Genomic DNA, 22,768 nt, shown 5'->3' on the forward strand with positions numbered 1-22,768 from the left:
ATCTCCTAGGAAGGGTGTCTAGCTCTGCAACAGAAGCCTTTAAACTGTGCGTCGCGCCCCCCAGGAGTCCATGGGTGGATTCTCAGCAGGGCAAAGTTCCTTATCATCTTGCGCAATAAGGTCAGGGGATGGCTGCAGGACGGTAGTGCACCATTGTTCTTGTAATGTTGGAACGCGTCCACTCTGCCTTGGTTTGCTAACTGAAGTGTTAAAACTGTGTGGAGGAACAGGAGACAAGGAGTCCATTGACTGGTGGGCTACTGCTAAGGTTACGAAACAAGTCTAGGGAGTTTTTTCAAGTGTTGAGAATAGGAGAGCAATAATTCCTGCTAACTTTTATAATAATGAAAGGATAGCTTTTCTTCCACTGTTTTTATGTTTACATCGACAATGTCCAAAAATGCACAACTTGTACCCGTTTTGACTTGTCAGTACCAGCTGTGCTGGTAAAATATTGGCCCTGTCGTAACTCTGCCAACAAAGCAACTCTGTGTATGAGATCCTCTGAACAGTGGCTCTGGGAGGGGAGCAAATGCAAGGGTTGCTATCTTTCGGAAAGGCAGTAGGAACGCCTGTCCCAGACCAATAGTCCACGAGAGATGCAGGAGCTACTGTTTTTAGCATTTATTGTTTACAGCGCTGCAACTGTATGTGTAGCATGTAGTGCTATTTGGAACAACGCCACTTGGGGAGGGCAGCCTGCTGGGGCCTCCGAGCAATGACACAGGTGTAGTAGGTCCTTTTTTTTTTAACACCGATTATTGGTGGTGATTAAAAATTATAGACAGTATGTAGCTTTATATAAAACATGATAATAAAAGAAACAAGCATTGGTAAACGCGTTAGGTTTCACCTATGTGATTAATAATATATTTTTTGTTGTTGTAAGATTTAACTTGGTGAGTAGCTGTGCAATATAAGTTACTGGAATTCCACAAAATTATTATGACTTGTTTATTGAGAAAGCCAATATATTGTGCAGTAACCAGTAGTAATATAATACAGGGAGTGTTAATTAAAGTAACAGATATTGCTTGGCCTATTGCTTCACATGTGTTATAATGCAGAACTTGGCAAAGTGCAATCTCAGAGCTGTCAAGCGCGAAGAGATGAGGATGTGCTTCTCACAGTTACAGTAATACTCAGCAAATAGAAGTCACTAAGCATGATGCAAATGGATGTATTTAGGGCCATGCTGTAATGACAGAAATGAGCAGTAATTGTACTACAGGAAATTTCTGACTTCTAGTGCTGTCACATAGTTCAAGTTATTTATTACTGACTCCTTCCAGTTTTTGTTTTTATTTTTAATGTATCCATCTTAAAGTCAAGCCCAGTACACCATAAGAGTCTCCACCAACTCCCACGACACCATCAACTCCGCCGAACACTTCCACTTCAAAATCCACATCAACGCCAATAACACACTCAGAGGAACACTGGTCTACAGACCCCCTGGACCCAGACTGCAGTTCTGTGACGACATCGCCGACGTCATCAGCTCCCAAGCCCTCGCCTCAACAGCCTACATCCTCCTTGGTGACCTAAACTTCCACTTAGAAAATAACAACGATATCAACACCACCAACCTAATTGACAACCTCGCCAACTTCGGCCTCAAGCAACTCGTCACTACACCCACCCACTCCACAGGCCACACACTGGACCCCATCTTCTCAGCCAGCAACCACGTCTCTTTCAGCCACACCACCGAACTCAGTTGGACAGACCACCGCTGCATCCACTTCTCCTACCAAAAACCAGTCACTCACCACCACCGCACACAACCCCTGACGCAACTAGAGCAAAATATCAACGGATCAACTGACCTCCACTCTCGCCCGGGCCCCACCCCCTGGGACCCTGGTCCCCAACATAGCCACCACCAACCTGCATCGCTGGATAGAAGATTGCGCCAACACCCTCGCACCGCTCAACAAAAAACCAAACACCTCCCACAGAATCAAGGCCAGCTGGTTCAGCCCAGAACTACAGAAATCCAAACGGCTATGTCGCAGAATGGAAAAAACCTGGCACCTTGACCCTACCAACTCCAACCACATCACTTTCAATGATGCCCTACGCAAACATCACCAACTGATCTGCACCACCAAAAGGAACCACTTCAAAAACTGCATCGACGCCAACGCTCACAACAGTAAAGAGCTCTTCGGCATCATCAATGAGCTCTCCACCCCCAGGACCTGCTCCAACGAACCCCCGCCATCACAGGAGTTATGCAACTCACTGGCAACCCACTTCCGTCGAAAGATAGAAGAAATCCACAATAGCTTCAAACCCCAGACCCACCAGTTGACTACAAACACCCAAGAACCCAAAGCTCCAAGCAACACACACCTCCTACACACCTGGACCCCCGTCAACATAGAGGACACTGCCACCACCATGGCCTCTATCCACTCCGGATCACCATCGGACCCATGCCCACACCATATCTTCAATAAGGCAAACATCATCGCCCCCCACCTCTGCAAAACCATCAACAGCTCCTTCAAGTCAGCCACCTTCCCAGAAAGATGGAAGCACGCAGAAATCAACGCCCTGCTAAAGAAACCAAAGGCAGACCCAGACGACCCCAAGAACTACCGGCCGATCTCCCTCCTCCCCTTCCCAGCCAAGGTCATCGAAAAAATTGTAAACAGCCAAATATCCAGGTTCCTGGAAGACAGCAAGGTACTCAACACCTCCCAATCCGGATTCCGCAGAAACCACAGCACTGAGACAGCACTCATTGCTGCCACAGACGACATTAGGACCATGCTCGACGAAGGAGAAACAGCAGCACTCATCCTCCTGGACCTCTCCGCAGCTTTCGACACGGTATGTCATCACACTCTCCGCACACGCCTCCACAATGCTGGAATCCGCGACAAGGCACTCGACTGGATCTCGTCATTTCTCTCAGGCAGAACCCAGAGAGTCCACCTCCCACCGTTCCTTTCAGAAGCCTCCAGAATCATCTGCGGCGATCCACAAGGATCTTCGCTCAGCCCCACGCTCTTCAACGTTTACATGGCCCCCCTCGCCAACATCGCACAAACCCACCACATCAACATAGTTTCCTACGCAGATGACACTCAGCTCATCCTCTCCCTCACGAAAAACCCTACACCTGCAAAGAACAACCTCCACAACGGACTTCACGCCATTGCCAGCTGGATGGAATCAAGCCACCTCAAGTTAAACACAGACAAGACAGAAATCCTCCTCTTTGGCACCAAGCCCTCAACTTGGAATGACTCCTTGTGTCCCACCTCCCTAGGAACCACGCCCTCACCCACCACCCACACAACCTAGGCTTCATCTTGGACTCCACACTCAGCATGACTCAGCAGGTCAATGCCATCTCCTCTTCCTGCTACAACACTCTCCGCATGCTACGCAAAATCTTCAAGTGGATTCCTGTCGAAACCAGGAAAACTGTCACCCACGCCCTGGTCAGCAGCCGATTGGACTATGGAAACGCCCTATATGCAGGAATAACAACCAAACTCCTAACAAAACTGCAAAGAATCCAGAACGCATCCGCCCGCCTCATTCTGGACATCCCACACCGTGACCACATTTCCCCCCACCTCAGAGACCTTCACTGGCTACCAGTATCAAAGAGGATCACCTTCAAACTCCTCATCCACGCACACAAGGCCCTCCACAACACAGGCCCAGCCTACCTCAATGACAGACTCACCTTCCACACCCCCACCTGCAATCTTCGATCCGCCAGCCTCGCCCTCGCCTCCATCCCCCGCATCCGCCGCACCACCGCCGGAGGAAGATCCTTCTCTCACCTAGCCGCCAAGACCTGGAACTCCCTACCGCTCCACCTTCGCCAGACCCAAGACCTCTTGACATTCATGAAACGCCTCAAGACATGGCTCTATGACCAGTAGCTCCCCCCCCCCAGCGCCTTGAGACCCTAACGGGTAATTAATGTGCTCTATAAATCCTTGATTGATTGAGTACACAGAAAAGTAGAGAGCACCTTCGTTGGCGTGCTTGCATTTATTAATTATTTAGCTAGTAATGCTTACCCTCAGCTCCGCCTCTAGGCGCAATGAGAATTCAAGTAGGAGGTGAGCCTTGGTATGGAGAATGTTCCAAAAGACTGGCTTACAGCTGTCTATACACGTATCTACTGGTGCACAGGATACCAAAACACCACGCTGCACACTTGTGTGAGCCTGGGCCATTGCAGTATGACTCTTTCCTGAAGTCAAAGCACACAGAGTTTCAGGAATTGATGGCAGAGCCTTTTTGTCTTGAGTTCTTGATTTCAAGACAAATCCATGCCTTGGCTTCCCACAGACCTGTAGATGCTTTTGTGCACAGTTGTTGTTCTATAAGTGCTGTTTGTGTTTTAGCCAATTCTTGTTCCCATTTATAAGATCTGAACCCTGAAATTTCAGTCTTCAGGTGCTGGCTCTGCCAGACATATAGCCACACTTGAGTTGTAAGAGGGGTATCATGATTTCCTTAGTATAGAGCCTGTTGACTTTGCATTATTGGAGCAGCCTACAGATGGGCTACCGTTAAGTTCTTGTTAAACATATTAATCCACTTGGAAGATTAAACATTGCCAATTCAGTTCTCCATTAAAACCAGTTCAGTCTCTTCTATAAATGAGGATTCTGATGAACTGTGCCTCTAGGCGCATGCTAAAACCTACACCACAATGCAATTTCTGATGATTTAATTCAGTTGTTTCTTTTTGCATCAAGTTTGAGGCAGCAGTGTACATTCTCAAACACAATGCCATGTGTTGGTAACATCTGTCACTGCAGTGGGTTTGTGACTTTGAGAGTATAGTGTGTCTGCCCTATGCCTTGTGAAATAAATCTAATAATATCAGAACACATACTAAATTTAATAGGCTTTAGGCCATTCATGGAAGAATGCACTCGAAGATGAATTGACATCACACATATTATAGTCCCATGGGGAGGTAATGGCTACTGGAAACGCCATCATTTACATGTCTTGAATAGTGGATGGAGAACAAATGGCATGCCTGATAACAGACTCGGGCAAGGCCACGTGCATATCTTCAGCTGAATGATATCAAACCATATGGTGGGAAAGGATAAAACAAGCAAACTAAATAGAAACCATTATATTTCAGAGAACACTTAATAAATACTGTGTTATTGTTGTTCTGCAATTGTCAATCAGTCAATCAGTTGTTTTAAAGCGCATTACTCACCCATAGGGTCTCAAGGTGCTGAGGAGTGTGTCCTCAGAGATCAGTTGAAGAGCCAGGTCTTGAGGTCCTTCCTGAACTGAGGCAGCAATGGTGACTGTCTGAGATGCAGAGGTAAGGTGGTCCAACCTTTTGCTACCAGGTATGTGAAAGATCTTCCTCCAGCCGAGGACTTCTTTATGTGGGGTACATTGGTAAGTGCCTGCTGGGTCGAGCAGAGAGGTCTGAAAGTGGAGTAACAGGTGATGCAGTGGTTGAGGTAGCTGGGTCAACTGTCTTGGAGGGCTCTGTAGTCGTGCATGAGGAGTTTAAAATTGATCCTTTTCTCAACAGTGAGCAAGTGGAGGTTTTTCAGGTGTCCTGTGATGTGCTCTTGGCGGGGAATGTTTAGGACGAGTCTGGCGGCGGCGTTTTGAATTTGTTGCAGCTTGCTCAGGTTCTTCTTGGTGGTTCCGGCATACAGGGCATTGCCTTAGTCAAGTCTGCTGCTGACTAGTACGTGTGTTACGGTTCTTCAGCAGTCGGTTGGTGTCCATCTGAAGATCTTCCGTAGGAGTCAGAGGGTGTGGAAGCAGGTGGCGGCGATGAAGTTGACCTGTATGGTCATGCTGAGTGTTGAGTCGAGGATGACAACAAGGTTTGGTGCGTGGTCTGAGGGATGCCTGCTGTGTGTTGAGGGCGACCAGGAGTCTTCCCAGACTCCAGAGGAAGGTCCCATGATGAGGTTTTATTGGAGTTCAGCATAAGGCAGCACTCCCTCATCCAGGTAGCGACTGCTTCCATCTGATCCCTGAAGTTCTTCTTGGCTGTTGAGGGGTTCCCGGTCAGGGAGATGATCAGCTGGGTGTCATCTGCATAGGAAACAATGTTCATACCATAGTTCCTGAAGATAGGGGTGAATGGGATCATGTAGATGTTGAACAGCGTGGGGCTCAACAATGATCCTTGGGGTACTCCACAGCTGATGTCTGTAGGTACTGGCAAGTGTGGTGGAAGTCTGACTTTCTCTGTTCTGCCTGTCAGGAAGGAGTGTATCCATCGAAGAGCCTTGCTTTGTATACCTGCTGCGTGGAGTCTAGCGCATAGAGTGTGGTGGGATACTGTATCGAAGGCAGCTGGAAGATCAAGTAGGATGAGGGCTGCTGTATGTCCGCTGTCGAGGAGGGAGCAGATGTAATCTGTGGTGGCGAGCAGGGCAGTTTCGGTGTTGTGGTTAGTTCTAACTCCTGGCTGGGCGATGTGAGGGATGTTGTTGTCCTCTATGTGTTGGCGTAGCTGAGTGTTGATTGCTTTCTCAGCGACCTTTGCTTGGAAGGGCAGCAGTGAGATGGGGCATAGTGCTTGAGATCCGTTGGGTCGACTGTGGGTTTTTTCAGAAGTGGTCAGATCTCGGCGTTCTTCCAGTTTTCTGGGTAGGTTGCTGATTTTAGGGAGCAGTTGATGGTCTTGCAGAGTTCGGGCACGATCGGGGCACTGGCCTTGTTGAAGATGTAGTGGGGGCAGAGGTCGGTAGGGGCTCCAGAGTGGTGCTGCTCATGATTGAGTGGGTCTTGTCTTTCGTGAGGGGGTCTAAGTGTGTAGGAGTCTTGGGGGTTCGGAGGGTCCCGGCAGGGGCGTTGTTGGGGAGTTCAGCGAGTCTTGGTATTTAGTATGGCCTTTAGTACACTGTGTAGAGTTTGGCCTTGACGTCTTGTCAAGAGTGTTGTCTGCCTTGCTGAAACACGTAAGGAGATACATCATATTCCCTCAGGTGGAGGATTTACCTACAGTGAAAGGTGACTTCTATGCCCTTGGACATATCCCCAACATCATAGGTGCCATTGATGGGACCAATGTAGCTCTGGTCCAGCCCGCAGGAGTGAACAGGTGTACAGGAACAGGAAGAGTTATCATTCTATGAATGTCCAGATGGTCTGTTTGGCAGACCAGTACATCTCGCAGGTAAATGCTATGTTCCCTGGCTCAATGCATGACGCCTACATCCTGTGCAAAAGCAGCATCCCAGATATGATGGGTCAACTCCAGAGGCACCGTGTATGGCTATTGGGGGACTCTGGTTACCCCAACCTTTCCTGGCTATTGACCCCAGTGAGGAATCCCAGGGCAGAGGAACGGTACAATGATGCCCATGGGCGGACTAGGAGGGTTATCGAACGCACCTTCCGGCTCCTTAAGGCCAGGTTCAGGTGCCTCCATATGACAGGTGGATCCCTATTCTACTCACCGAAGAAGGTGTGCGACATCATCGTTCCCTGCTCCATAATTTGGCATTGCGACGCCAGGTGCCTTTTCTGCAGGAGGATGATCCAGATGACGGTGTTGTAGCAGCTGTGGAGCCTGTGGACAGTGATGAGGATGAAGCTGAGGAAGAAGAAAACGACAACAGGGATTCAGTCATACAGCAATATTTCCAGTGACACACAGGTGAGAACATTTTCTGGTTTAACATTACATTAACTTTCACATGTCTACCTCTATCCTGTACCTACATTTCACTCACTATTTGTTAATTGAGTTGTACCCTTCCATTTCAGTTTCACAAGTATGGTAACCTACGTGTCAACTGCTTGCATCCTTCAAGGGCTTGTGATGTGTGACATAGGTATGTTAGCCTTACAATGGGTAACCCATTATGACACTGTGATTGATAATACAAAGTACCAAATCATAGACTGACTCCAGATTTGTTGGTGTTTCAAGGGTGTTTATTTAAGTGCTCAAAAAATGAAGGGGGGTTGTAAAATGGTGATGGGTGATGGTGGAGGAATGTCCATGGCAGAGTCCAGTCTATTAGTCTCACAGGTGCACTGCCCATCTGGGCATAGGAAGTGGAGCTGGGGCAGTTCGAATATGGACAGGGTAACAAAGTGGGACAGTGGGAGGACAATCAGGGTGGTCTTATTTCCTGGCGGGGGTCTTGCCATCTTGCTCTGTCCTGTTGCTGGATCTCAGGGACCGCTTGCATGGTGGTTGTCCGTCTGCAGGGGGTGGGGTGCTGGTGTGGTGGTCCTGTGGCGGGGCGTCCTGTCCACTAGCGCCGGCGGAGGTGGTGGGCAGTTCATCGTCGTAGCTAGTGTCAGGGGCCCCTTGGAGTGCCACGGTGTCCCTCAAGGTCTTTTGAATGTCCTTCAGCACCCCTACGATGGTGCCCAGGGCGGAGCCGATGGTCCTGAGCTCCTCCCTGAACCCCAAATACTGTTCCTCCTGCAGGCGCTGGGTCTCCTGCAACTTGTCCAGGACCGTCGCCATCGTCTCCTGGGAGTGGTGGTATGCTCCCATGATGGAGGAGAGGGCCTCGTGGAGAGTTGGTTCCCTTGGCCTGTCCTCCCTCTGTCGCACAGCAGCCCTCCCAGTTCCCCGGTGTTCCTGTGCCTCCGTCCCCTGGACCGTGTGCCCACTACCACTGCCCCCAGGTCCCTGTTGTTGTTGGGGTGGTGGGTTACCCTGGGTGCCCTGTAGTAGTGGACACACCGCTGATTGACCTGTCCTGGGTAGGGAGGTTTGGGCCCGCTGGGTGGGTGCTGTGCTTGTGTTACCAGAGGGTGGCAGCTCGGTGTTGGGCTGTGGCTGGGCAAGGGAAACCGACTGTCCTGAGGCCCACGATGGTCCGGGCTGGTCATCAAGATCCGGTGGGGCAGAGCCGCTGTCATCACTGTGGGCCTCTTCTCGGGGTGGAGTGGTGTTGTCTGGACCCTCTGGTGTGGTGACGGTCCTTCGGGTTCCTGCAGGGGTATGAGAACATGATTATTGCATGTGTGTGTTTCATGGTGTGCAATGGGTGGGTGTTTGTGTACCCCAGTGCAAGCATTCCTGTGTGGGGGCTTGTGTGATGATGGTTGGGGGGGTGTTCTGGGTATGTGCAGTGAGCATGCTTTAGTCAGGGGTGCCCATGCTTAGTTGTGTCATGCAGGGCTTGGTGTTGGGATGGGTGGTTTGTGTTATGGGTACATTACTGAGGATTTGGGGTGATAGGGGAGGGTGTGAGGGTGGGGGTGTGTGATAGCATGCAGGTAGGGTGGGGGATGTGATAGTTAAGATTTGACTTACCAGTGTCCCATCCTCCACCGACTCCTCCGAGGCCCTCAGGATGCAAGATGGTCAAGACTTGCTCCTCCCATGTTGTTAGTTGTGGGGGAGGAGGTGGGGGTCCGCCGCCAGTCCGCTGCACCGCGATGTTGTGCCTGTATACCGTGGAACGCACCTTCCCCGTAGGTCGTTCCACCTCTTCCTGATGTCCTCCCTATTTCTTGGGTGCTGTCCCACGGCGTTCACCCTGTCCACTATTCTGCGCCATAACTCCATCTTCCTGGCTATTGATGTGTGCTGTACCTGTGAGCCAAATAGCTGTGGCTCTACCTGTACGATTTCCTCCACCATGACCCTGAGCTCCTCTTCGGAGAAGCGGGGGTGTCTTTGGCGTGACATGGGGTGGTGTGTGTGAGGTGTGGGGTGGTGTATGTGGTGATGAGTGTGGTGAGTGTAGTGGTATGTGGTGTTTTGTGCGTGGATGTTGTGTGGGTGATGGTGTTGTGTGCCTCTGTGTGATGGGGTTGTCAATAGCTGTGCTCTCCCTCTGGCCTTCTCTCAGAATTTCTGGTTGTAGGTGTTTGTGGGTGATGTGGGTGTGTGTGTTATACTGTGTTGGGTGTGTGGGAGTGGTGTTTGTATGTGTATCAGGTGTGTGTATTTGGAATTGTCCAATGTGGCAGTGTTTTGGAGATGTGTGTGTATTTTGAGCGCGGCGGTGTGTACCGCCAATGGAATACCGCGGTTGAAAGACCGCCGCGTGGATTCGTGGGTCGTAATAGCATGGGCGTGTTTCTGTTGGCGTGGAGGTGGAGGATTTGTTTCCGCATGTTTATCGCTGACCTTTGGTGTGGCGGGGTTGTGTGGGTGTCTGAATTTCGGCGGATTCCGTGATGTGTGTCATAATAGCTGTGGCGGTCTACAGCTGCCGCCGCGGTGTATTGGCGGTCTTCTGCACGGCGGTAAGCGCCTTATACCGCCAATGTTGTAATGACCCCCTAAATCTCTTCAAAGTAGCTCTGGATCCATTGAGCACACCTTCGAAACCCACAGATCTGTTGAGATCTCCAGTTGGACTTCCAAAGATGGGCACTCCTCCATGTCACCAACTGGCCCCGGATGAAACCAGCTCTACCACTCTTGCACTGAGCAATGACTCCACTCTAGAGCCACAGAGTTCTTCCTTCATCAGCCCTGCTCGGTGGCTGTCTTCAGGTGGATCTGGTGACAGCTTTAGCAAGGGTTTTCAAGGGTTATACTATTAACAACATCTGACCCCAAGTTGAGGAAGATGCTCCTCTAGCTCCTAGCCCCTGCAAATGTATTTCCTGAGGATGAATACCCTTTGTGGCTCAGATTCTGAAGCTCTTCAAGGATTTTAATATGTACAGCATAATGAAGTTGAGTGTATAGTGACAGATAACTGAGGCCCATATTTATACTTTTTTAGCGCCGCTTTTTAACGCAAAAGCGGCGCAAACTTACAAAATACAATTGTGTCCAAAATAAAAATGATGTGTCCATCATGGCAGTCTGGTCTAAACTTTGCTTGCCTCAACAGTGAGTTGACCGGTTGAGAGTTGACACATCCCTGTGGCAGGTGATCCAACATTCCTGCTGCAACATCCTTCTATGAGCTTTCTTGTTCAGGCTTCCATGAGCAAAGTTATACCAACCTCTTGTCCTACTAACTCACTGGACAAAGTAGCAGAAAGAATAAATGCTATGGCAATAAGGTATTTTAATCATCCACTCTAATGCTTCGGTTCTCAAATGCTGTTGGTCTTATAGGTCGCTACACTGACACCCTCTGGGACATAGCAAGTTGGACTTAATCCACGTTGCTTGAGTTGACTTAATAAATTCCTTCGCTTAGACAATGCAAATGATCAGGACATGGAAAAATATTGTTTGTCTGGCTTGGATTCCACAAATTCTGTTCCTTGTGCTATGTGCACCAGTGTTGTCCTCACACACCATGCTTGATGCACTCCACTTGGTTTTGCAGGAACTTCTAAGCCACTTCTATAGATTATGCCCTTTGATGAGGCCAGATTGTCGGGCGAGAAGGCAGATGCTGCTCTCAAATGGTTTGAGGACAGCAGAGCTATGGGTTATTCCTGGAGTTACTTTCCACTGCTCACCAATTCCAACAGCAGTATCAAAAGTTCAGAGGATACTCAAGGGGCCACACTAATCATCAGAGACAACCATTTCTGCTCTTTCAGCAACAAGTTCTCCCTTTTTGTGGCCCTAGGGACAGGGGCAGTGGTAGAGAATAAGATCAACAACATCAGCAGCAGCAACCCTCTTCTCCCATCACCATCTCTTTACCTTTCCTTCCAACAATCATTTGGAGCCAGTAACAGGTCAAATCCAGCATTGTCTCTCCATAGGTTCTTCAAATTGTTTAACATTGTTATGCCCTTCCCTATCTAGACACCCTCCCCTCACATTGTACAGAAATACCACATACATACCTTTCCATTCTGCAGGAACCACCCAGGGTTCCTCAAATTCCAGTGGAGTAGTGAGATGTAGCAATTCTGTTACCCTCCCCATGGTTTGTTCAGAGTCCATTGGTGCTTCGCTAAGTTCTTCCAGGCCATTATAGACTGCATCACCACAACCGTGGATTTCAGCTTGTAGTCTACCTAAACTACATTCCCCGATGGCTTAGTGCCACCTCTTACTTCTGGAGCAGCTTCATTACACTATGCATCTTAATAATCACTTAGGAGCCCTGGTAAATTGCAATGTCATATTTTACTCTCACCTATTAAAAAAAATTCCTTTTCTTTATTGTGGATGCCAAACTTTGGGCCTCACTACGAATTCGGCGGACGGGAAAACCCGTCTGCTGAACTACAGACGGGGAGGTTGCCGCCTTACAGGTGACCTCCCCGCTGGCCCTATTATGACTTTTCCACTGGGCTAACGGGCGGAAACCAAGGTCCAAGGCCCGTCAGCCCAGTGGGAAAATAGCATCAGCATTGTTGCCAGCTTGTAAATGGCCATGGGCAGGGCCCTCCTGTGCCCCACTGGCACCTGTTCTCTTCCAGCCTTTTCATGACAGTGAAACCACCATGAAAAGGCTGGTGGAGAACCAGGTTTGTAAACAGCAGGGCGGCGCTGACTTCAACGCCGCCCTGGCTGGTTACAACCTGCACCATCATCTGCCCGTCGGGAACAATCTCTTAATGACGCCCTTTGTCTGCTAAAGCTTCCTAGTGAGAAACTTTGCTTCCTGTTAAGGAACTTTGGGTCTGATGTATGAACAACTTAAGCGTCAGTAATCGGTCGCAAATAAGTTTGCACATGCAAATGCCTCTAAGGAAGTATTTCTTAAAGTAGCACAACAAACCGAAAACTTACAGACAGTATTTTGAGAACTACTTAAGTAAATCCTAAATACCAATTCTGTATTAGGGAACTGCTACTTTTGTGTATAAAGCGTTCATAATTAGCAAATAGTCGCAAAAGATAGTAATTATATGTGAAAAATACCATCAATCTGAAATGGGTGGTACCTAGGTGCAAAATAAAAAAGGGGGGGTACTCGCCATTGCAACTTTTTTGAATATCTGCAAAATATGCTCTGGTGAGGACAGTGTACATCCTGGCTGTACAACAAGAGAAAGGAGAGGTTTATGGGATGTTACTTTATTTGAGCGACCTAAAGGATAGGTCTTTTCTAAATACAGGTTGAATAGGCAGGTCATTATGGATCTTATTGATACATTTAATACAGTTTAGGAAGGCAAACAAGGTGTACCCAGGCCATACCCACGCACATACAGGTACTTTGTTCCCTCTGCCTTCTAGCCTCAGGCAGCTACCAAGGAATAGTGGCAGATGCTGGGAGGATATCACAAACTAGCCTTTCAAGAATTTTGGCTGTGTGTTTCAGATGCCATGTTATCTACAATATATTTGTATATTTCTTTTCCAAGCAGCCCCGTAGAAACTAATGCCACTAAGGTTGATTTTGATGTCATTGCACAGTTTATGCACATAATAGGATGTGGGGAAGGTACTTACCTTCACATATGCCCTCCTTCAGAAAGTATTAGTATCTAAATCATAAAATCACCTTTCTCAGAATATTCAAAATGTTAGTAATGCTGCTCTAATTATCACATATTCAGTAGGAAAATACCCAGGAATTAAATATGACTCATTTATGTTTTGCCATTCAGGGTTTTATAACCTGCTGGCAAGGGGAGGGTTTGGAAATGGGTATCTTCTTAGAAAGTGTAAGTATACTTCAAAGTTTTGATTTTTTTGTCTTTGAAGTGTAATGATCTTTTTCTCTACATGTTGCTGTGGGGTTATTTTAGCATTAACAGAGGCACATTATTATAGGTCTAGGCCTGCGGCCTGTTCCTTTTCAAGTAGTTACATTTCATCTTATTCCTCTTATTCTTTTAGCACAGCTTCATTGTAGTGGAGCTGTTTTATTATTTTTTATCAGTTACCCTTTCACTTAGAAATTGTTATTCATTTCTTTGCACAACATTCTCATCCTGTGTTCAACCCAAGGCTGCGCATGATAGTTTACTGGGTATTGTCAGTACAAAGAGTATGATGGCTACTCTACACAATAAATGTTGTCACATCTGGCCAGTTCTTGGAACATCAGATGTTTTATTATAAAACACCATACTGCCCCCACCACTTTAGATGGGACATTCCAGACAATTTGCCATCTCATGCTGCACGTTGTCGTTACAGTTTCTGCTGAAACTCCATGTCTTCTCTTCATCCATGTAGAAGGACTCCTAGCAGACCAAGAGACCTCTTCTCAACCTAGAGCACATGTTTGGGGATCGGGTTTCATTCCAGGGCATAGATTGGCAGATTGGGGCTGACACTGCCAATGCTCTCATCTAGAATCTTAGTAGTACAGGTAGGGATTTTAGTATCACTATTGTGGGACTCTTCCTCTGTTTCACTTTCCTAGACACTTTTCTAATGGCATTGTGTTTCATTAACCTAATAACCGCAATTCATGCCTTTTTACATAGAATGCAGTTGCTTCAATAAATGTATTGAACCAAATCCTCCTTCTGTTTGTCTTTGCCTGTATGAGACATGTATAATTGAGAGATAGGGGTATGATCTGTTTCAGCACAACTTCCCTTAGGAGTCTTGAAGTGTCATGTGATAGGCTGCCACAAATCAACTCTACTCTCGGGTTTTGGTGAGGTGCTGCCAGCTAGCTGAAAGGCTTAGGCCGACAGTTGTCACAAGGCATGGGATCAGACTCAGCCCCCTATGCTCAGTGGTGCTGCCGCCCAAAATCTGGCAGTCTCGTTCATACAAGAGTCCTACAACAATGTAAGCAACCACGCATATGCAATTCGTCAATGGGTTATAACACCTTACCTAAATGCAAGTACTGCAAGGGAAAATAGATACAACCGTGCATATAAGCAAACAACATCAGTAGTAGAGCATACTTTTGAATTCTGATAGGGAGATTTGGTTGCTTTCATAAAAGTGGAGAAGCATTGAAGTACACACCTGAAAAAAGCTATACATTTATAGCTACCTGCACAATTCTTCATAACATAGAAGTAAGAAATGGATTACCTCTTGAACTTGGGGATGACAACCAGGACAAGAGGCAGCTATGGCAGCAGAAGGCAGAGCACGTAAAAGTGACAATACAAGTAATTATTTTTAAGGCAGACATTAAAGTACGAATACTCAGAATATTGATGCTAATAGCATCCTTGTAGGAGGCTGGACTGGCTTGTAGTGAGTACCAAGGGGTACTTGCACCTTGCACCAGGCCCAGTTATCCCTTATTAGTGTATAGGGTGTCTAGCAGCTTAGGCTGATAGATAATGGTAGCTTAGCAGAGCAGCTTAGGCTGAACTAGGAGACGAGTGAAGCTCCTACAGTACCACTTAGTGTCATATGCACAATATCATAAGAAAACACAATACACAGTTATACTAAAAATAAAGGTACTTTATTTTTATGACAATATGCCAAAGTATCTCAGAGTGTACCCTCAGTGAGAGGATAGGAAATATACACAAGATATATATACACCATACCAGAAATATGCAGTATAGTCTTAGAAAACAGTGCAAACAATGTATAGTTACAATAGGATGCAATGGAGACACATAGGGATAGGGGCAACACAAACCATATACTCCAAAAGTGGAATGCGAACCACGAATGGACCCCAAACCTATGTGACCTTGTAGAGGGTCGCTGGGACTATTAGAAAATAGTAAGGGTTAGAAAAATAGCCCACCCCAAGACCCTGAAAAGTGAGTGCAAAGTGCACTAAAGTTCCCCAAAGGACAAAGAAGTCGTGATAAGGGAATAAGGCAGGAAAGACACACACCAACAATGCAACAACGCTGGATTTCCAATCTGGGGTACCTGTGGAACAAGGGGACCAAGTCCAAAAGTCACAAGCAAGTCGGAGATGGGCAGATGCCCAGGAAATGCCAGCTGCGGGTGCAAAGAAGCTTCTACTGGACAGAAGAAGCTGAGGTTTCTGCAGGAACGCAAAGGGCTAGAGACTTCCCCTTTGGAGGAAGGATCCCTCTCGCCTTGTAGAGTCGTGCAGAAGTGTTTTCCCGCCGAAAGAACGCCAACAAGCCTTGCTAGCTGCAAATCGTGCGGTAAGCGTTTTTGGATGCTGCTGTGGCCCAGTAGGGACCAGGAGGTCGCAAATTGGACCAGGAGGTAGAGGGGACGTCGAGCAAGACAAGGAGCCCTCTTAGCAGCAGGTAGCTCCCGGAGAAGTGCCAGAAACAGGCACTACGAGGATGCGTGAAACGGTGCTCACCCGAAGTTACACAAAGGAGTCCCACGTCGCCGGAGACCAACTTAGAAAGTCGTGCAATGCAGGTTAGAATGCCGTGGACCCAGGCTTGGCTGTGCACAAAGGATTTCCGCCGGAAGTGCACAGGGCCCGGATTAGCTGCAAAAGTCGCAGTTCCCAGCAATGCAGTCTAGCGAGGTGAGGCAAGGACTTACCTCCACCAAACTTGGACTGAAGAGTCACTGGACTGGGGGAGTCACTTGGACAGAGTTGCTGGATTCGAGGGACCTCGCTCGTCGTGCTGAGAGGAGACCCAAGGGACCGGTAATGCAGCTTTTTGGTGCCTGCGGTTGCAGGGGGACGATTCCGTCGACCCACGGGAGATTTCTTCGGAGCTTCTAGTGCAGAGAGGAGGCAGACTACCCCCACAGCATGCACCACCAGGAAAACAGTCGAGAAGGCGGCAGGATCAGCGTTACAGAGTTGCAGTAGTCGTCTTAGCTACTATGTTGCAGTTTTGCAGGCTTCCAGCGCGGTCAGCAGTCGATTCCTTGGCAGAAGGTGAAGAGAGAGATGCAGAGGAACTCGGATGAGCTCTTGCATTCGTTATCTAAGGAATCCCAAGAGACAGAGACCCTAAATAGCCAGAAAAGAGGGTTTGGCTACCTAGGAGAGAGGATAGGCTAGCAACACCTGAAGGAGCCTATCACAAGGAGTCTCTGATGTCGCCTGGTGGCACTGGCCACTCAGAGCAGTCCAGTGTGCCAGCAGCACCTCTGTTTCCAAGATGGCAGAGGTCTGGAGCACACTGGAGGAGCTCTGGGCACCTCCCAGGGGAGGTACAGGTCAGGGGAGTGGTCACTCCCCTTTCCTTTGTCCAGTTTCGCGCCAGAGCAGGGCTAAGGGGTCCCCTGAACCGGTGTAGACTGGCTTATGCAGAATTGGGCACATCTGTGCCCAAGAAAGCATTTCCAGAGGCTGGGGGAGGCTACTCCTCCCCTGCCTTCATACCATTTTCCAAAGGGAGAGGGTGTAACACCCTCTCTCAGAGGAAGTTCTTTGTTCTGCCATCCTGGGCCAGGCCTGGCTGGACCCCAGGAGGGCAGATGCCTGTCTGAGGGGTTGGCAGCAGCAGCAGCTGCAGTGAAACCCCGGGAAAGGCAGTTTGGCAGTACCGGGGTCTGTGCTACAGACCACTGGGATCATGGGATTGTGCCAACTATGCCAGGATGGTATAGAGGGGGCAATTCCATGATCATAGACATATTACATGGCCATATTCGGAGTTACCATTGTGAAGCTACATATAGGTAGTGACCTATATGTAGTGCACGCGTGTAATGGTGTCCCCGCACTCACAAAGTCCGGGGAATTGGCCCTGAACAATGTGGGGGCACCTTGGCTAGTGCCAGGGTGTCCTCACACTAAGTAACTTTGCACCTAACCTTTACCAGGTAAAGGTTAGACATATAGGTGACTTATAAGTTACTTAAGTGCAGTGTAAAATGGCTGTGAAATAACGTGGATGTTATTTCACTCAGGCTGCAGTGGCAGACCGGTGTAAGAATTGTCAGAGCTCCCTATGGGTGGCAAAAGAAATGCTGCAGCCCATAGGGATCTCCTGGAACCCCAATACCCTGGGTACCTCAGTACCATATACTAGGGAATTATAAGGGTGTTCCAGTAAGCCAATGTAAATTGGTCAAATTGGTCACTAGCCTGTTAGTGACAATTTGTAAAGAGAGAGCATAACCACTGAGGTTCTGGTTAGCAGAGCCTCAGTGAGACAGTTAGGCATCACACAGGGAACACATACATATAGGCCACAACCTTATGAGCACTGGGGTCCTGGCTAGCAGGGTCCCAGTGACACATAACAAACATACTGAGAACATAGGGTTTTCACTATGAGCACTGGGCCCTGGCAAGCAGGATACCAGTGAGACAGTGAAAACACCCTGACATACACTCACAAACAGGCCCAAAGTGGGGGTAACAAGGCTAGAAAGAGGCTACTTTCTCACACAACCCCCCCCCCCCCCCAAACGAAGGACAATAAGGCTAACCTTGACCAGTTGAGACTTTATTGTCTAAGTGGTGATAAGTAGAGAGTAGCTCTGCAATAGACTGGTTACTCCCTTTATCATCCACTATATGGTTACTTCCCTGTGGGGATGTAAACCACCCTGTTTGAAGTTTTTTAGCTAAGCAACAATGTGAAGATGTATTTTCAGAGTTTCTATCAGTAAGTTTTAGTTTAGAGCAGTGGGAATTGTCCACTGAACCTATTTGTAGTGATGGAAATGCCAGACAGGGATGCTGTCTCAGAAAAGCCATAGCTGGGCAAAAACTTTGTCCATATGGCTGGAAGAGAGAACAGGGATGCTGTTTCTCTTGAGTTGGAGCAGGGCAGGGATGCTGTCCTATGAGCTCCACACTAGGGCAGGGATGCTGTCCTAAGTGGTGTGAGGCAGTGCAGAGTTTCTGCACTAAAGTTTCTCTGGGAGGGTTGGAGGGATGCTCCATGTTAACTAAAATGGTGCTCTTTTTGTCACCAATGTTAGTTATCCCACAGAGAGGTACTTCTACCTCAGGGAGTACAGCTTTGCCAGCTGATGATTCCTTTGGAACAGGTGCCACCCCAGGAGAGGTTTCTCCCACCACAGGAATGGTATCCTGAATGGCAGGGTGGTTAGGGGATACTGTGATTCCCTTTTTACCTGTTGATGGAGAGGGATCCTGAGTTTTCAGGCCTTCTCTCCTTTGCTTTTTCATTTCAGTAGAAATGAGAGGGAACAATTCCTCTGGGATGCCCAGCATGGCTGCATGGGCATAAAACTCTACATCAGCCCAACCTGAGGCCTCTAGGTCATTACCTAAGAGACAGTCTACAGGTAAGCTAGGTGATACCACCACCTGCTTAGGGCCAGTAACTCCACCCCAACTAAACTGAATTATAGCTAAGGGAAGAAACTTAGTGGAGTTATGGACATCAATAATCTTATACTGTTGTCCAATGATGTGTTGTTCAGGATGCACTAGGTTTTCAGTCACCAAAGTGATACTGGCACCTGTGTCCCTGTAGGCCAAGGCCTCAACACCATTTATTGAAACTGTCTGCCTGTACTTATCCATTGTAAGGGGACAAGCAGCCAGTGTGGCAAGGCCAATGCCACTAGGTGTGACAGAAACTGTCTTGGGACTGACTACCCCAGTTTCTATGATGGACCCATAAGTGAACCCAACTACACCCTTTGCTTGACTGTTGCCAGCAGTCCCACCACTAGTACAACTACTGCTAGGGGCACAAGAGCTTGATGTATTAGTGGTGGTAGGCTCAGGGGGTTTACCTGGACAGGACTTATCCCCTGGCCTATGGCCTCTGTTTTTACACACAAAGCACCAAGGCTTTTTAATGTGTGTGGGTTGAGAAGAAGAGTTAGAATTTGTTTTATCCCCACCCTCTGAAGAGTGTTTAAGATTTGAAGTGGGATCTTTGGTTTTACTCTTATCCCCATGCTTATTTTGAGATTTTTCACCATCTTTCTTCTTATTGCCATCTTTGTCACCCCCTGTATGAACTTTTCTGTTCACCCTTGTTCTGACCCATTTGTCTGCCTTCTTTCCCAATTCTTGGGGAGAGGTCAGATCAGAGTCTACCAGGTACTGGTGCAACAAATCAGACACACAATTATTAAGTATATGCTCTCTCAGGATTGTGTTATACAGGCTTTCATAATCAGTAACTTTACTGCCATGTAACCACCCCTCCAAGGCCTTCACTGAATGGTCAATGAAATCAACCCAGTCTTGTGAAGACTCCTTTTTGGTCTCTCTGAACTTTATCCTGTATTGTTCAGTGGTTAAGCCATAACCATCCAGGAGTGCATTCTTAAGAACTGTAAAATTATTGGCATCACTTTATTTCACAGTAAGGAGACTATCCCTACCTTTTCCACTAAATGATAGCCATAGGATAGCAGCCCACTGCCTTTGAGGGACATCCTGTACAGCACAGGCCCTCAAAAGTGCAGCAAACCACTTGTTAATGTCATCCCCCTCCTTATAAGGGGGAACTATCTTGTGCAGATTCCTAGAATCATGCTCTTTTGCAGGATGACTATTGGGAATACTGCTGCTGCCACCATGGGTTTCTAAACCCAGTTTCTGTCTCTCCTTCTCTACTTCTAAGGACTGTCTATCCAAATCCAGCTGTTGCTTCTTGAGCTTCAGTCTGGTTTGTTCCACTCTCAATCTATTGAGCTCCCTTTCTAACAATCTGTCATCAGGGTGGGTGGGAGGGACATGCCTTGAAACAGAAGTATGGTGAGAATGGACAGAAGGAGACCTGTCCCTTACAGAGGGCACCCTAGCAGCTTGGCTAACAGAAACATCAGTACCACTGTGGTGAGAATAAATGCTTTTGCTATGATGTGAGACAACACTATTTGTATGGTGTGACTCAACATCATTACCAACTATGCTAGACTGTCTAGTAATGGGCAGGCTAGGAAGTTTCTTTCCTGAATCTTTTCCTGGGGGAGTCCCTGGATCAGATTGGGAACCATTAGCTACTTTTTCCACAGATGGGGCACTTCTTGCCTTATCTTGTTCTCTAAGCATGTTAAGTAACAATTCCAAGGAAGGATTCTTCCCTACACTCAAACCTCTCTCTATGCAGAGACTCCTTGCTCCTTTCCAGCTAAGGTGATCATATGCAAGTTTGGACAGATCAACATTTTGGCCTGTGCCAGACATTTTTAGAGAGAGTTAAAGTGATAGAAAAAGATAAAAAAGTTTGTCAGAGCTTTTAGAAGGACAGAGAAAAAAAACTTTTAAAACTTTTTAGAACTTTTTAGAAAGTTAGAAGTACTTTTCAGCACTTAGAAAAGAGTGAAAAGAGGAAATGCAAAACTTTTTGGCAATGTGTATATACACTGAACTTGTTTTGTATATTTTTCTCTTATGAAAAGTACAATGACAAGAGTGGTAAGTAGTCTCAAAGCACTTATCCCACCGCTGCACAACCAATGTAGGAGGCTGGACTGGCTTGTAGTGAGTACCAAGGGGTACTTGCACCTTGCACCAGGCCCAGTTATCCCTTATTAGTGTATAGGATGTCTAGCAGCTTAGGCTGATAGATAATGGTAGCTTAGCAGAGCAGCTTAGGCTGAACTAGGAGACGAGTGAAGCTCCTACAGTACCACTTAGTGTCATATGCACAATATCATAAGAAAACACAATACACAGTTATACTAAAAATAAAGGTACTTTATTTTTATGACAATATGCCAAAGTATCTCAGAGTGTACCCTCAGTGAGAGGATAGGAAATATACACAAGATATATATACACCATACCAGAAATATGCAGTATAGTCTTAGAAAACAGTGCAAACAATGTATAGTTACAATAGGATGCAATGGAGACACATAGGGATAGGGGCAACACAAACCATATACTCCAAAAGTGGAATGCGAACCACGAATGGACCCCAAACCTATGTGACCTTGTAGAGGGTCGCTGGGACTATTAGAAAATAGTAAGGGTTAGAAAAATAGCCCACCCCAAGACCCTGAAAAGTGAGTGCAAAGTGCACTAAAGTTCCCCAAAGGACAAAGAAGTTGTGATAAGGGAATAAGGCAGGAAAGACACACACCAACAATGCAACAACGCTGGATTTCCAATCTGGGGTACCTGTGGAACAAGGGGACCAAGTCCAAAAGTCACAAGCAAGTCGGAGATGGGCAGATGCCCAGGAAATGCCAGCTGCGGGTGCAAAGAAGCTTCTACTGGACAGAAGAAGCTGAGGTTTCTGCAGGAACGCAAAGGGCTAGAGACTTCTCCTTTGGCGGACGGATCCCTCTTGCCTTGTAGAGTCGTGCAGAAGTGTTTTCCCGCCGAAAGAACGCCAACAAGCCTTGCTAGCTGCAAATCGTGCGGTAAGGGTTTTTGGATGCTGCTGTGGCCCAGGAGGGACCAGGAGGTCGCAAATGGGACCAGGAGGTAGAGGGGACGTTGAGCAAGACAAGGAGCCCTCTTAGCAGCAGGTAGCTCCCGGAGAAGTGCCAGAAACAGGCACTACGAGGATGTGTGAAACGGTGCTCACCCGAAGTTACACAAAGGAGTCCCACGTCGCCGGAGACCAACTTAGAAAGTCGTGCAATGCAGGTTAGAGTGCCGTGGACCCAGGCTTGGCTGTGCACAAAGGATTTCCGCCGGAAGTGCACAGGGGCCGGAGTAGCTGCAAAAGTCGCGGTTCCCAGCAATGCAGTCTAGCGAGGTGAGGCAAGGACTTACCTCCACCAAACTTGGACTGAAGAGTCACTGGACTGGGGGAGTCACTTGGACAGAGTTGCTGGATTCGAGGGACCTCGCTCGTCGTGCTGAGAGGAGACCCAAGGGACCGGTAATGCAGCTTTTTGGTGCCTGCGGTTGCAGGGGGACGATTCCGTCGACCCACTGGAGATTTCTTTGGAGCTTCTAGTGCAGAGAGGAGGCAGACTACCCCCACAGCATGCACCACCAGGAAAACAGTCGAGAAGGCGGCAGGATCAGCGTTACAGAGTTGCAGTAGTCGTCTTAGCTACTATGTTGCAGTTTTGCAGGCTTCCAGCGCGGTCAGCAGTCGATTCCTTGGCAGAAGGTGAAGAGAGAGATGCAGAGGAACTCGGATGAGCTCTTGCATTCGTTATCTAAGGAATCCCAAGAGACAGAGACCCTAAATAGCC

This window comes from Pleurodeles waltl, chromosome 7 (genome assembly GCF_031143425.1).
Source record: "Pleurodeles waltl isolate 20211129_DDA chromosome 7, aPleWal1.hap1.20221129, whole genome shotgun sequence".
In the NCBI taxonomy this organism is placed as follows: domain Eukaryota; kingdom Metazoa; phylum Chordata; class Amphibia; order Caudata; family Salamandridae; genus Pleurodeles; species Pleurodeles waltl.